This window comes from Sminthopsis crassicaudata, chromosome 2 (genome assembly GCF_048593235.1).
Source record: "Sminthopsis crassicaudata isolate SCR6 chromosome 2, ASM4859323v1, whole genome shotgun sequence".
NCBI classification, from domain to species: domain Eukaryota; kingdom Metazoa; phylum Chordata; class Mammalia; order Dasyuromorphia; family Dasyuridae; genus Sminthopsis; species Sminthopsis crassicaudata.
This window is the reverse complement of record NC_133618.1, coordinates 586,970,170-586,985,969: the sequence shown is the minus strand read 5'-3', so window position 1 is coordinate 586,985,969 and position 15,800 is coordinate 586,970,170. Positions and strand designations below refer to the sequence as shown.

The 15,800-nt window shown below is 34.7% G+C and overlaps 1 long non-coding RNA gene across 2 annotated transcripts in view; it reads right to left on the bottom strand.

Annotated features, from left to right (window-relative positions):
- LOC141553743 (uncharacterized) overlaps positions 1-15,800 on the bottom strand; it is a 319,858-nt gene that overhangs the window by 17,536 nt on the left and 286,522 nt on the right. Inside the window, exon 6 of one of the 2 annotated variants that reach the window (XR_012485622.1) lies at positions 10,251-10,399. The exons of the other annotated variant lie outside the window; for it this stretch is intronic. This is a non-coding gene — a long non-coding RNA (uncharacterized LOC141553743). Of the gene's footprint in view, positions 1-10,250; positions 10,400-15,800 lie in introns of those variants that run through there. 2 annotated transcript variants of the gene reach the window in all.

Here is a 15,800-nt window from a genome sequence, read left to right as displayed (position 1 = left end):
TATGGTATATGAATGCAATGGAATACTATTGTTCTATCAGAAATGATCAGCACCATGATTTCAGAAAGGTCTGGAGAGATTTTCATGAACTGATGCTGAGTGAAGTGAGTAGAAGAGAACGTTGTGCATAGCAACAAGTTTATGTGATGATCAACTATGATGTACTAGACTCTTTAACAATGAGGTGATTCAGGGCAATTCCAATAGACTTGTAACAGAAAGAGCCCATTTGCATCGAGAAAGGAGACTATAGAGACTGAATTACAACACAATATTTTCATCTTTTTGTAGTTGTTTGTTTACTTTGTTTTTTCCCCTTTTTTTCCTTTTTGATCTCATTTTTCTTATGCAGCATGATAAATGTGGAGATATGTTTAGAAAATTAAACCTATATGGAATTATTTACTGTCTAGGGGAGGAGGGGAAAGAGAGCAAGGAAGAACAACTTGGAACACAAGGTTTTATAAAAGTGAATATAGGAAACTATCTTTGCCTATATTTTGGGGGGAAAGATAGTATTATTTCAAAAATCTATAAAAATAAAAAGAAAAGAAAGAAAGAAGCTAGATAGGATGATGATACTATTGAACTGAGTTGAAATAAAAGATTCACAACTGGGAATTCTAGTACCTAGAAAATTTATCTTTTGTTGGCTAAGGCTTGGGTAGAAGGAGGCATAACAACATAATAACAAGGACAGGCATAACCCTGCAACCATCCCACTCTGTCATCATTATTGATTCCAGGCATTTCATGTGTTACAGATATTATGTCAGTTGGCACACTGACAATCTACCATCATTGGATACAATGGTGAGGCAGTGGGAAAAGGCAAGGCCTAGTAGAAGAGGATAACTACGTTGGAACTCAAGGGAGTAGTAGCCTAAAACTAAGCAAAATGGATGTGGGAGTAGGGAGAGAGAAGCTTCTGTCTGTCTTCCTTCCCCTGCATCACTGATATTCTGGATAGAGCTACAAGAATGTGTAGTGGTGCTTCCTCTCTTCTTGCAATCCTCCATAGTTCACTACAGCTAAAAACTGACTAATGCAATTGCCTCAGAAGATAAGAAGAATCTTTATGCCATTATCACCACCATGTTATCCTTCTGGAGCAAAGCCCCAGTGATCTCATGCTAGTTGTGTCTATGGGTATCAGGAAATCTGATTTTTCTTCCTGCCTTTTCAACTAGGTTGCCAAATCATTTTAATTAAGCCACTTTATCTTTATGGCTTTGGATCTCAATGTCCTCATCTGTAAAATAAGGGGAAATGACTAGACTTTCCCTAAAATCCCTTACATATAAAGGGTAGATAAATAATGTCAAAAAGGGTAGGTGCCTTGGGGCCCCATCTGGTCTTAAACTGACACTGTTTCTAGATGTAATTGTCAATCAATCAGGAAACTGACCACATAAGACCTCAGGGACTGTTCCATAAACCAAGTCTTCTTAAACGTTTCCCACTCATAACCCCTTTTCACCCAAGAATTTTTATGTGACCTAAAGTATATAGGTATATACACACTTCACACTCAGTTACAAGACTCCTTATAGGGTCACAACCCACAGTTTAAGAAATTGGGCTATAAATCAATTGATAAATTATTCACTAAAGACTTTTTAAGTGATATTTTTGCTTACTACAAGCCTAATAACAATAGATTTTTTTATTTCATATCATTAATCATAACACTTACAAAATTCTGTCTCAAGGATATAGGACAGATATTGTTAACCAAGTTGATTACAGTAGAAGAAGTCTGCTTTTCTAAGAAGTTGTGGTAAGAGCAATTTTTTTCTGATTTATAAAACTTTCCACTTCTAGAGATGTATCCCACAAACATACGGAGCAGTACTGCTATTCTTCAGGAATATACTACGCATCCTTCTGAACAGGGAGAGCTACAAGTATGTAATAGAGAGCATATATTGCTATGTTGGATTTCTTATTTGTAGTTTTCTTTGTATTTATAATATTAGAGACTTCATTTAGGGCAGTGGATATATAATGGAAGTACTTTTTTAATGATCTATAAAAATTGAGCAAAAAAGAAATTAAAGTTATCAAAATAACTCTTCTATTCTCACTTCACATCTCAATTCCCAAAGATAAGATAACCACTATTTGAAATACATTAAATTAGAATTTCACATTGAATATAGATTTCTTCATATAATATTGCAATGATCTCTGAGTCCAAGGCAGTATTAGCAAAAAAAAAAAAAAAAAGATTAAAAAGAAAATCTGGAGATTAGAATTCAAATTATAACTCAAATTAAAGAGAAAATAAATTTAATTCAATGTCCAAACTAATGAATTCTTTTCCACAACAGAAGGGTTTTTTTTGTTATTGTTGTTTAAATGCAGAATATTGTTTCTGCCTCTCTTCTCTCTAACAGACACCAAAATAAATCTAACATAATTCTATCATGTCGGTCAATCTGAAAGGTTCCTAGAATTTGAGATCTATAAAGCATGTTGGAGGCTAGTAGCTTCATTTCATCCAAGAATTTATAGAACTCATAAAGATATTGGAATTAGAAAAAATGGATGCTACTTAATCCAGTTTCTTCCTTGTGCAGAGGAGGAAACAGAGAAAAGAAGTAATTTGCTTATGAACACATAGCCAATGACAGAGCTAGGATTAGATAAAACCCAAATCTCCTAATACCAAATCCACTGGCCTTTCTTTTTTCCCTATTATCTTCCTTAAGAAAAGTTAGATTGCAGATACTTCTAAAAGTGTTATATCAGATATATCCTCTACGTTGTGGAGAATAAGACCTATTCTCTCAGGCTCTGCTCTTTGGGAAGCTAGACCCATACCAGAACAGCTCCCTATTCCCTCTCCCAACTTCCCAATTTTCTAAATTTCCTTATTATTTCCAAGTAATATTAACTTTCAAGTCATCCAGGTTCACAACTTTGAATTCCCCTTCAACTTCTCATTCATATTCATGCCACATATCTATCTTATCACTTGTACTTTTTCAACATCTTCATCTATATGCTCTTCTCTTCAATCTCACAGAGTACACATCCTCATCACCTAATGCCTGGACTATTGCAATAGACTTCTGGTTTATCCAACCACCTCAGATATCCTCACACCACACAATCACCACCACCTTCACAATCCAGATCATCCTCCACTCAATCACAAAAAGATTTTCCTAAAGGGCAGGCTTGACTGTGTCATCCCCTTCCTCAAAAAATCCCAGCAATCCTTCTTTTTAGTTTTCAGATGAAATATAAAATCCTGTTTGGCCTTTAAGATATGCCTTATCTTTCTATTCTTTTTTCAACCTTACTCCCCTTCATTTAATCTACAGTCAAACAACATTGACCTTGTTATTTCTCCTATTTAATACTGTATGTCTCAGCTTTGCATCCTTGCACTAGTTGTATCCCAAGCCTAAAAAGATTTCCCTCTCCAGTTTTGTCTCCTGGCTTCTTTCAAGATTCAGTTCTAATCTTAACTTTCTAAAGGAAGCATTTCCTTCCTCCCCTCCCCCCACCAATTGCCAATGCCCTTCTTCTACTATTTCTTTCCATTTATCCTTGTCACCTTATATTTAAACCTTATTTGCATAATACTCTCCTGATTGGTGACAAATGTGCTGAATCAACACTGAGCTTACATGAAGGATAGAGTTATGAAAGCTTAGGAGAAGGGAAAAGTTTCTCCACTTTCTTGCTTCAAGAGAGAAGATATGTGGCTCGAGTCCCTCTATAGGGAAAAACACAAGGACAAAGAGGAAAGATTTTAGGGAGCAACAGACATGTAGAGGAACCAGCATGTCTTCCTTCCCCTCTATTTCCAATTTTTTTCCCTAGCTATTTTGGAAGATTTTCTCTCTTGGATGTGATAGCTCTGTTTCTGTCTCTGCCTGTGTGTGTGTGTGTGTGTGTGTGTGTTATGTGTCTCTGTCTCTCTGTCTCTGTCTCTATCTCTCTCTGTCTCTGTCTCCCTCTGTGTATATCTCTCTCTTTCTCTTTCTCTGTCTCTCTGTCTCTCTCTTTCCTCTTCTCTCTTTTCATAGGATAATGGCAGCTAGGTGACACAGTGAATAGAGCACAAGGTTCAGAATAAAGCAGATCTGAATTCAATTCTAGTCTCAGGATTTATTAGCCATGTGGACCTAGACAAGTCACCTCACCTCTGCTTGCCTTAATTTTTGCAACTATAAAGTTGGAATAACAATGTAACAGCAATAATAAATATAGGGTTTCTGTGAGGATCAAGTGAGATAATAATTGTAAAATGCTTAACACAGTGTCTGGAACATAGTGAATCCTATATAAATGTTTATTATTATTACTGCTGTTGTTGCTTCTGTTGTTGTTATCTCACACTCAGTAGGAAAATCTGTTTATTCCACAAATTGTCTAGTGATATTCTGATTTTTATAACTTCTCTTATTTCTTTTCTCTATCTTCTTGGATAAATAGATTTATTACATATTCAATATTGGTAATAATCTGTTGTACAATTAACATTTGTTGGGAAGAAACCAAATCTTTAGATATATAAATTTAGGCTACCACTTCCTTTTAAGGAGCAGAGACCAAGTGAGCAACTTAAATCTAAAACTAATTTCTCCTGAAGCTAACAATATTTAAGTTGACAGTTAGATATAATTCCAGTCTAGTTCCCCCTTTCTGGGAAGAGCAGAGTGACAAATCTCATGGCATCTCTAGATCCCCTCCAAGCTGGAATCAAAATCCCCTTTAAGAAAGCGACAAGCTAGGGCAGCTAGGTGATGCCATGGATAGAGCACCAGCCCTGAAGTCAGGAGAACCTGAGTTCAAATCTGGTCTCTGACATTTAATACTTCCTAGCTGTGTGACCTCGGGCAAGACACTTAATCCCAATTCAATCAGTTAAAAAAAAAAGAAAGAAAGAAAAGAAAAGAAAAAAGAAAGGAATAAGCAAGATTCCAGAGATAAGACACACACATACATACATGTTTGTATATACATATATATGTGTGTGTATTCATATAATATATTCAACCTAAGTTGTTCTCATTGATCACTAAAACAAACCAAGTATATCTATTTTCCCTCATCCTCATTTTTAGATCCCTTTCAGGGTGTCTTTTTATAATAGTTTTTTTCCCCTTCATGAGATATCTATTCATTTTAGTCTGATCTTACTGGATACCTGCTACTGGGGAAAGCATAGGGGTAGGCAGGTATGACTTGCACTAGCTGCTCCAGGGAATACAGGATCAGAGAATCTTTAACCACAAATCTGAAGGAGTAGTGAAATAAAAGCAGGAAAAGCCCTCTGTGTGCAATAGACACAACCATGACAAATAGGCACATGAGTCAGATTGTTCCTTAGTACATAAACCCCAGTCCAGACAAAGCATCTGGACATTCTGAACTCTGGGACTCCATTATCTAAATCTGACCAGTTCAGAGAGAACCAACATCCAAAAGCCTGGCTCTGATCCCCTAGATTCTGGGAAGTATCTACATATTACAGGATAGGTTGTTCGAAGGGCAAGCACCTCCCCTAACTCCTTTGTATGCTGAACATCTCCTTGACTGATCCAAGGAACAAGGGCAGATTCTTGAAAAGTCTTTTTGTGTTGCAATGTCCTGGTTTTATTAGAGTCCTTGCTCAATATTGTAAGGATTTTAATGTGCTCCCAGAAATCTATCTCAGGATATATCAGATAACACCCTCCCTCCCTGCTTTTCTCCTTATCTTTAGCTAGAATAGCTATACTATTATATTTCAGGTCTCTGATTGGAGCCTTTGCCAACTTGGCTTCAGTTCTACATCAAACCTTCCTTTTCTTGTCGATACTTAGACTTTTAATGCCAAACCTATTTCATTTCCACTCTCATCAAAAACCTCAAAAAAAAAATTTGCCTCTTGCCAAAATAGGTTGCTTCTGCTGACTCCTGTGAATTTGCTTTCCCCAAGGAATTAAATGTTCCTGATTAAATATTGTCTTAACTGCTCCCATGTTCCTCTGTAGTGGTCTAGTGAACAGAGTACTGAATTTAGACTCAACAGATCTAAACTCTGGTCCGGGCTTTATTACAGTCTGAGTGATCTTTGGCAAGCCAATTCTCTATAGACTGCATTTCTTTAGCTACAAATAAATTAATTGTACCAGATGACTTAAAGGTTCCTTCTAGCTCTAAAATTCTATTATCCTAAATCTCTATACCTCAGTTTTCCTCATCTGTAAAATGAAGAGATTGGGTGAAGTCTATGGTCTTAATATCCATTAATCCTGTTTCTACTCTAATGGCTTATTGTGGTATATCCTTGAAGGCTATGCTAACAGAGCACAGCTTCATTTGAATTTTCCTCTTCAGACTTTCCCCATTGTGCCAAGTATTTTCCTCACTGAAAAGATTAACTCCACCCCTGGCTTTTTCACATTGGAATTACAGTCTGTCCTTGAGACCTTTTTTTTCCTTTGTTTGGTCAACTCATCCCACAACTTCCCTTTTAAGAAAAATATCCAGGACAGCCATTTCTTCTCCAGACTCCACTCCTTATTCTTCAGACATTCTCCTTCATCCAACTGTGTAGAAACTTTCTCCCTGATAACTCCCTTGCTTACTTTCATGTGTTATCTCTCCCTATTAGAAGGTAATGTCGTTGAAGGCAGGAACTTTTTTCATTATATTTCTATTTGTATTCTGGGAACAGTGCCCAGAATATATTAAGAATATGTGAAGAATATTAACATATTAATAAATGCTTGTTTTATTAATTTTGAAAGGCTTTGAGAATAGGTCTGGCAACAAGACTGTTTATCTGGCACTTGAGGACCAGCCAGTTCAATTTAGGGAGGCTCAACACCAGCTGTCTGGCCTCCAACTATAATAGTTTGTAAAGCCCACCTAATTAAGGAGTGCAGGGGTTACAATCTATATTGGTGAAGAATCTATTCACACTAATAAAATTATATATCTTTTGAAAGCTGCCATAATTTGCAGAAGTGATGTGTATGGATTAGAATATTGTACCTGCTCAACAAAGAAAGCCCAGCCAACTTCTCAAAGGAATGACAATAGATCTGAAATCCAATGTATAGCAAATAATAATAATAATAAGGGTAGTAGCTTTGTGTTTACTCATTTTAATAGCATTTCAATTGGTTTCAAGAGGCATTGACAGAGTCTGACTTCCCAATTTGCTGAAGGGAAGGACTTGGACATCTAAAAAGAGCTAAACAAGCACTGTATTACTCCACAATGGGATATGTGAAGACCATATTAAACACAGGGATTTTCACAAACCAAATTTTTCAGTCACCTTATGAATCAAACCAAGGCACACAGTCTTGAACTTATTAATGTTCCTTACTAGGCCATTGCAAAAGAAAACATAAAACAGAGCTTTAAAAAAAAAACCAAACTGTACCTGTTTAAGTGGAAACTGAAAATTGCATTTTATGTTTATAGAAACAGCAAAAGAGATCTATCTTTATGCAGCATTCATAGCCCAGATGTTGGGTTGGGTTGGCTTTTTTAAAAATTTCAAATGGCAATGAATAATTTATCATTCTATTCTATTGTGTTAGAACCTGAAATAATAAATCCGTCTGGTGAAGCATCACTGAAGTCCACACATTGAGGACATACTCATAAGCACATTAAAAAAAAAAAACTGTGGCTAGAAAAATATGGAAACAGACTTTCTATAATATGTGTAAATGGAAGGCCTAAGGCAACTTTTTCCAAATAGGAGGAAAAGCATTGCCTCCCAGAGGCCAAATCCTTAAATGGATTTCCAATTACCTTGGGTGGGGGCATCCCTACAGTTAGACTGGCAAATACAAGGGATACCTTGCAGTTCTAAAAGATGTTCTAAAGGAATAAGAAAATTATTTTTAAATTCTGCCTTAGGAATTTCTAAAAGTATCAGAAAGACAAGGTTTTCCCCAGATTATAGTAGAAATCCCTGATGTTATCTAGAGAATCTAGAGAACAGGTGTCATTCAAGCTGGTCCATAAAATACAATGTTATGGTTTAAATGGAAATTGTTTTTAGAGCTCATAAGAGCATCCCATTATATCTAAGTTAAAAGGAAAATAAGGGGTTAACTGACACAAACTATATCCATGATGAAATCCCCTCCATGATGTGATTATCTTTTAGTCTTTATTTGAGGACCTTCAGTGCTAGAGTTTTACTATCCCTAGGGACAATCAAATCTACTCTTGAACAACTAATTGCAATTTATTTACCTCATTTTGCAGACAAGGAAATTGAGGCCTAAAAAGTTGAAGGCCTAAAATGGTATAGTTCAGCATTGAACTAAGGTCTCCCTTTGCTCAGCTTATTCAGTCATAGGGTATTGGCAATAATTCAGTTTTCTTTCCAAAACTGAAAAAGCAGTTAGATTAGGTCAAATATAAAAAAAGAAAATGTGTTTGAGTGTGAAACAATTGTGAAAACACTGAGGAACTGGTAAACACAGGATATGAGGTAGAAGATACCTAAGGCACAGGGACAAGAAATCATAAATAACTCCTGACCTGTATGCTTATTTTCCTATCTAGATAAAAATTTTATGAGCATAAGCTACATATCCCAAGGACATGTCTAATAGCTATCAGTCAAGGTCACATTCCATAGGAGACAACTTTGTAATTATACAATTGACTAAAGAGTGTACAGAATACAAGAGCTTCAGGTCTTTATTGTTTGTTGACTATCCAAAGATTTTGACTCAATAAAGCAAAAACAGCCTTAAAGTCATCCTTTAAAGAAGATATCTCCCATGCTTAGAGAAAAATTATGTGATGTTATTTGAAAAACGAGATAGCCCTGTTTGATGACAACACTCTATTCACTAATATCATGGGAAGCATGAAACTGAGAGATTTGTCAGAGATATTCACCAATGTGATGTAAAAGTTATACAGAAAAGACCAATTTGAAGGGAGATTATCTAATATGATGAGGTCATCCAGATGCTTTTTTTTTTTTTTTTTTTTTTTTTGTAGATGAACTTGTGCTGATTTCAGCAAGCCTTGGAACATTACAGATAAGATTCATAACTACTCAAAAGAATTTGGCCTATCTAAAGAGAAAAACAAATGAATGAAGAAAGAAATATTAATATTCTAGATTATGATGCATGAATAATTTATAGAATTTATCCATCAGTCTCTGTATATGTGAATGTTAGACAGTGAAAATGGACAGGTTGAACAAAGAATTAAGAATAAAAAAGAGGAAGTTTGTGCTAGCTTATACCTTTGAGAAATGTCAAAGTTCTTTTAATGGACCTAAATCTACTATTGAAACAAAGAACCATCTTTTTAATAGCCATGGTGTCCAAGGAGGACTACAAGTTCTGATACTGTATAATAATTGAAGAATTCAAAATAGATAATGCTCACTGAACAATGAAACAGCATATGATACCTGTAAGCATGCTGCTATATTTAATTCATAAAGAATTTTGAAGAATCAAATCAGGAGATATCATCCATCAAAGAAATGTAGATTTAAAAAAGAAGGTGGACCATTTACATGCAACAAATTAAGAATGTATACCCTATGTGTTCCACTAGTATCTTTCAAATGTTGGAAGAAAGCAATAAAGCTTCTCTCCTCTGACATGTTGAATTGTGCCTCAGAATATTTATAATACAATATTATATTTATTATATTATTAGTATATTTTATTATATTAAATATTATAATATAGTTATATGATTTGTATTATATTTATATTTATGTATACATAGAATGATTTTACATACACATAAATATATACATATATATGTATATGTATAATAGTAGCCATCTCTAGGATGGGGTAATGGAAAAAAAGATATTTACAAGATAACTTTGTTATATATTTAGAAGGATTAACAAGTTGTACATAATAGATTTACAGTTTCATATGTAATCATTTTTATTCTACTATGTTATAGAGATGTTTGTTTTATTTCATAGATTAAAAATAAAATAAATATTTAAAAAATAGTTGAATGGCATAGTCAGACACATTAATGCATTTGGAAAATTAGGTGGCTGAAGGGAGAATGGAGTTGATAGAGAAAAGGGATTACTGATGTCAAAGGACCATGATCAACTATGAGGGAAGTTACATTATACTAAACTTCCAAGATTGACCCAGAAAAGTAGAAGAAAACAGCAGCTCAGGAAGAACACGAGCCTGAAAGTATAGGAGAGAGAATTAGTAACTTTGCCTGCTGGTTCATCAATTGTGATTCTATTCCTCACTTACCTGTGAGAAATTCTGAGGGGAGGCCATATAGTTTTCTCATTAACCGCAGTGAAGGAGGAAAAGTGATGTTGGCAGGGCACAGAAAGAGGAAGAGATCTTGCCAAACTGTTATTAGAGAAAAAATGTCTCCACAGGGTGCTTGTTGGTACTGAACGCTAATAAAAAGGTACAGAAGAACATAAAAAGAAAAGAAAATCAAAATTTTTTTTTGAAATAGCCTTTTATAAACTTTTTTTTTTCTTTCCTATTCATCCCATGGAAAATCTGCGATCCTTAAAATCAGTTAGGTGTTCTTTGCAGGTAGAGGAAAAAATGTTGATGGAATAGAGCTGAAATTTTCATTCAAAAATAATAAAATATTTATATACCATTTTCAAATGTATAAAATACAGCTCACTATAGTCTTGAGAGGCAGTGAAAATATTATGACCCCTGTTTTTTTATACAAGGAAACTGAGGATGGGAAAGGCAAAATGATTTTTCTCGCATTAGACAGAGCCAAAAATTCAAACACAGATGCCACTGGCCCCAAGTCCAGAGTTCCTTGTACTATACCATATGACATGGTACTAGTATCAGAGGGTGGTCTTTTTCCATGTCATATGAATAGACAATTTTCAGATGATGAAATTAAAACTATTTCCACTCATAGGAAAGAGTGTTCCAAATCACTATTGATCAGAGAAATGCAAATTAAGACAACTCTGAGATACCACTACACACCTGTCAGATTGGCTAAGATGACAGGAACAAATAACAATGAATGTTGGAGGGGCTGTGGGAAAACTGGGACACTGATGCATTGTTGGTGGAGTTGTGAAAGAATCCAACCATTCTGGAGAGCAACCTGGAATTATGCCCAAAAAGTTATCAAAATGTGCATACCCTTTGACCCAGCAGTGCTACTACTGGGCTTATATCCCAAAGAAATAGTAAAGAAGGGAAAGGGACCTGTATGTGCCAAAATGTTTGTGGCAGCCCTTTTCATACTGGCTAAAAACTGGAAAATGAATGGATGTCCATCAATTGGAGAATTGTTGGATAAATTATGGTATATGAATGTTATGGAATATTATTGTTCTGTAAGAAATGACCAACTGGAGCAATACAGAGAGGCTTGGAGAGACTTACATCAACTGATGCTGAGTGAAAGGAGCAGAACTAGGGGATCATTATACACTTCAACAATGATACTGTATGAGGATGTATTGTGATGGAAGTGGTTATCTTCAACATAGAGAAGAGCTAATCCAATTCCACTTGATCAATGATGGACAGAATCAGCTACATCCAGAAAAGGAACACTGGGAAATGAGTGTAAACTGTGAGCATTGTTTTTTTTTGTTTGTTTGTTTGTTTTGTTTTGTTTTGTTTCTCTTCCCAGATTATTTTTACCTTGCGAATACAATCCTTCCTTTGCAACAACAACAACAATAAAATTCGGTTCTGCACATATATATTGTACCTAGGATATACTATAAGATATTTAATATGTATGGGAATGCCTGCCATCTAGGGGAAGGGGTGGAGGCAAGGAGGGAAAAAACTCGGAACAGAAGGGAGTACAAGGGATAATGTAAAAAAAAAAAAAAAATTACCTATGCATATGTACTGTCAAAGAAAATGTTATAATTATAAACATTAATAAAAAAAACAAAAAAACAAAAACAAACAAACAAACAAACAAAAAAGATCAGGAGTGAAACAAGGTTGCCCAATATCACCATTACTATTCAATATAGTACTAGAAATGCTAGCCTCCGCAATAAGAGCTGAGAAAAAGACTAAAGGAATAAGAGTAGGTAATGAGGAAATCAAACTATCACTCTTTGCAGATGATATGATGGTATATTTAGAAAATCCCAGAGAGTGTAATAAAAAGTTATTAGAAATAATTCACAACTTTAGCAAAGTTGTTGGATACAAAATAAATCCACATAAATTCTCAGCATTTTTATACATCACCAACAAAATGCAACAGCAAGAGATACAAAGAGAAATTCCATTCCAAACAAATGTTGAGAGTATAAAATATTTGGGAATCCATCTACCAAAGAAAAGTCAGGAATTATATGAGCAAAATTACGAAAGACTTGCCATAAAAATAAAGTCAGATTTAAATAATTGGAAAGACATTCAGTGCTCTTGGATAGGCCAAGTGAATATAATAAAGATGACAATACTCCCCAAACTAATCTATTTATTTAGTGCTATACCAATCAGACTCCCAAGAAACTATTTTAATGAAAAAAATAACAACGAAATTCATATGGAAGAATAAAAAGGTCGAGAATTGCAAGGGAACTAATGAAAAAAAAAAAAAGTCAGATGAAGGTGGTCTAGGTATACCTGATCTAAAGCTATATTACATAGCAGCAGTCACCAAAACCATTTGGTATTGGCTAAGAAATAGACCATTCGCTCAGTGGAACAGATTAGGTACAAAGGACAAAAAAGGGTACATCTATAGCAATCTAGTGTTTGATAAACCCAAAGGTACCAACATTTGGGATGAAAATTCATTATTTGAAAAAAACTCTTGGGAAAACTGGAAATTAGTATGCCAGAAGTTAGATATGGATCCACACTTAACACCATATACCAAGATAAGATCAAAATGGGTCCATGATTTAGGTATAAAGAATGAGATCATAAATAGATTAGAGGAACAGAGAATAGTCTACCTCTCAGACCTGTGGAGGAGGAAGGAATTTATGACCAGAGGAGAACTATCGATTATTATCAATCACAAAATAGAAGATTTTGATTACATCAAACTAAAAAAGTTTCTGTACAAACAAAACTAATGCAAACAAGATTAGAAGGGAAGTAACAAATTAGGAAAATATTTTTACAGTTAAGGGTTCTGATAAAGGTCTCATTTTCAAAATATATAGAGAACTGACCATAATTTATAAGAAATCAAACCATTCTCCAGTTGATAAATGGTCAAAGGATATGAACAGACAATTCTCAGATGATGAAATTCAAATTATATCCACTCATATGAAAGAGTGTTCCAAATCACTACTGATCAGAGAAATGCAAATTAAGACAACTCTGAGATATCTGAGATACCACTACACACCTGTCAGATTGGCTAAGATGACAGGAACAAATAATGATGAATATTGGAGGGGATGTGGGAAAACTGGGACACTAATACATTGTTGGTGGAACTGTGAAAGAATCCGGCCATTCTGGAGAGCAATTTGGAACTATGCCCAAAAAGTTATCAAAATGTGCATACCCTTTGATCCAGCAGTGCTGCTATTAGGCTTATATCCCAAAGAAATACTAAAGAGGGGAAAGGGACTTGTATGTGCCAAAATGTTTGTGGCAGCCCTTTTTGTAGAGGCCAGAAACTGGAAGATGAATGGATGTCCATCAATTGGAGAATGTTTGGGTAAATTATGGTATATGAAGGCTATGGAATATTATTGCTCTGTAAGAAATGACCAGCAGGATGAATTCAGAAAGGTTTGGAAAGACTTACGTGAACTGATGCTGAGTGAAATGAACAGAACCAGAAGATTGCTGTACACTTCAATGCTGTATGAAGATGTATTCTGATGGAAGTGGATATCTTCAACATAAAGAAGATCCAACTCACTTCCAGCTGATCAATGATGGACAGAAACAACTACACCCAGAGAAGGAATACTGGGAAGTGAATGTAAATTGTTAGCACTACTGTCTATCTACTCAGGTTACTAATACCTTCGGAATCTAATACTTAATGTGCAACAAGAAAATTGGATTTACACACATATATTGTATCTAGGTTATACTGTAACACATGTAAAATGTATGGGATTGCCTGTCATCTAGGGAAGGGAGTAGAGGGAGGGAGGGGAAAATTTGGAAAAATGAATACAAGGAATAATGTTATAAAAAATTACTCATGCATATATACTGTCAAAAATTATAATTATAAAATTAAAAAAAGAAATAAAAAAATAAAAAATAAAAAAATAAATAATAAGCAGAATGCTCTCAGAAAAACATGAAAAGACTTACATGAGCTGATGCAAAGTGAAATGAGCAGAACCAGAACATTGTATACATTAAGAGCAATGTTATATGTATAATGATTTATTATGAATAACATAGCTACTTTCAGCAATACAATGATCCAAGACAATTCTGTAAGACTTATCATGAAAGGTGCAGCCCAAGACCAGAGAAAGAAATAGTAGAACCTGAATGCATCTCAAAGATATTTTTCCTTTGTTTTTCTTGGGTTTTTTTTTTCTGTTTTCTTTCACAGAATAATTTATATGGAAATGTGTTTTTGCATGACTACAGATGTCTAACCTATGTCAAATTATTTGCTTTCTCAATGCAGGGGAAAGGGGAGTAAGAGAATCTGGAACTCAAAATTTGAAAAAAAAAATCTAAATTTCATGTAATTGGGAAAAATAAAATATTAAATAAGATTTTTAAAAAAAGAAATTTTATTCTAAACAATAGTGTCAAACTGAAATTAATCCTTGTGGGTCATATATTGATTTAGAAAACTAAAAATTATATGTTATATTTTATTGTTTTTATATGCTAAATATTTCCCAATTACATTTTAATCTGGTTCTGTCAACATTCTATAGTGTGTGGGCTATGTTCTCCAACAGGAAACATTTTTGACACCTCTTTTATTTTAAATGCTCATGCATACTATTTACCTCTTCATAGCTCTTTGATTCTCATTTCAAATATTTCGAGATTTGTAATTCCTGACTCATATAAATTCAATAATTCCCAAAAAATATTGGTATTTAAAAGATGGGCTTTTACTAAAGAGTGAAGCTTGAGATCCTTTAAAATAACAGCAAATTTTCAAAGGCAATCAAACATGTTTCTATTTAATTCTTGCTCAAAGTCAATCTCTTTACTGAAATGGCTGAAACTCTTAAAAGGTATGTTTGACTCAGACAACCAAGCACTAAAGGCTAATTACCTATTTGACAATGACTCTATTAGCATATGTTTGGAAAAAACGGCTCTTCTCACCATTGGTGCTTACTCAGTGTTTGGTGTAAAGATAATTATGGGCAAGGATTACAGGGTATGGTGACAGAGGCCAGACCTCACTTGGGGGCAGGATGAGGAGGAGAAAGGTAGAGATTCTGGACTCTAGAATTCAGGAAAGATCCTTTGCAAAACTCCTGGCAGTTTGTCTCTATCTCCTTCACTTCTCCCCCTAAAGACCAAGGACTTTTACTTATCCTGATTCTGGCTGATTCTGAGGCCTCCAGGGAGCTATCCCAGACTTTACATTTTTGGCATCCGACATGGACTAAGGACCAGAAATAGGGCAATTATTTTAATAGATAAACAGGGAACTTACTTAGTTAAGAGCTAAACTAGTAATTCTCATTATCTAGCTGAAATGGGGCAGATATTAGAAAAAGATTCTCCCTCAACACGAACCACATCCCACTCTCAACTCCACCCCAAGGAAGATCTACAGGACGCAAACTTAGACTAATTAAGAGGCAAAGTTTGATTGTAACTTAGAAGCAGATTGATAGACTCATGGATACATTAGAATGCACG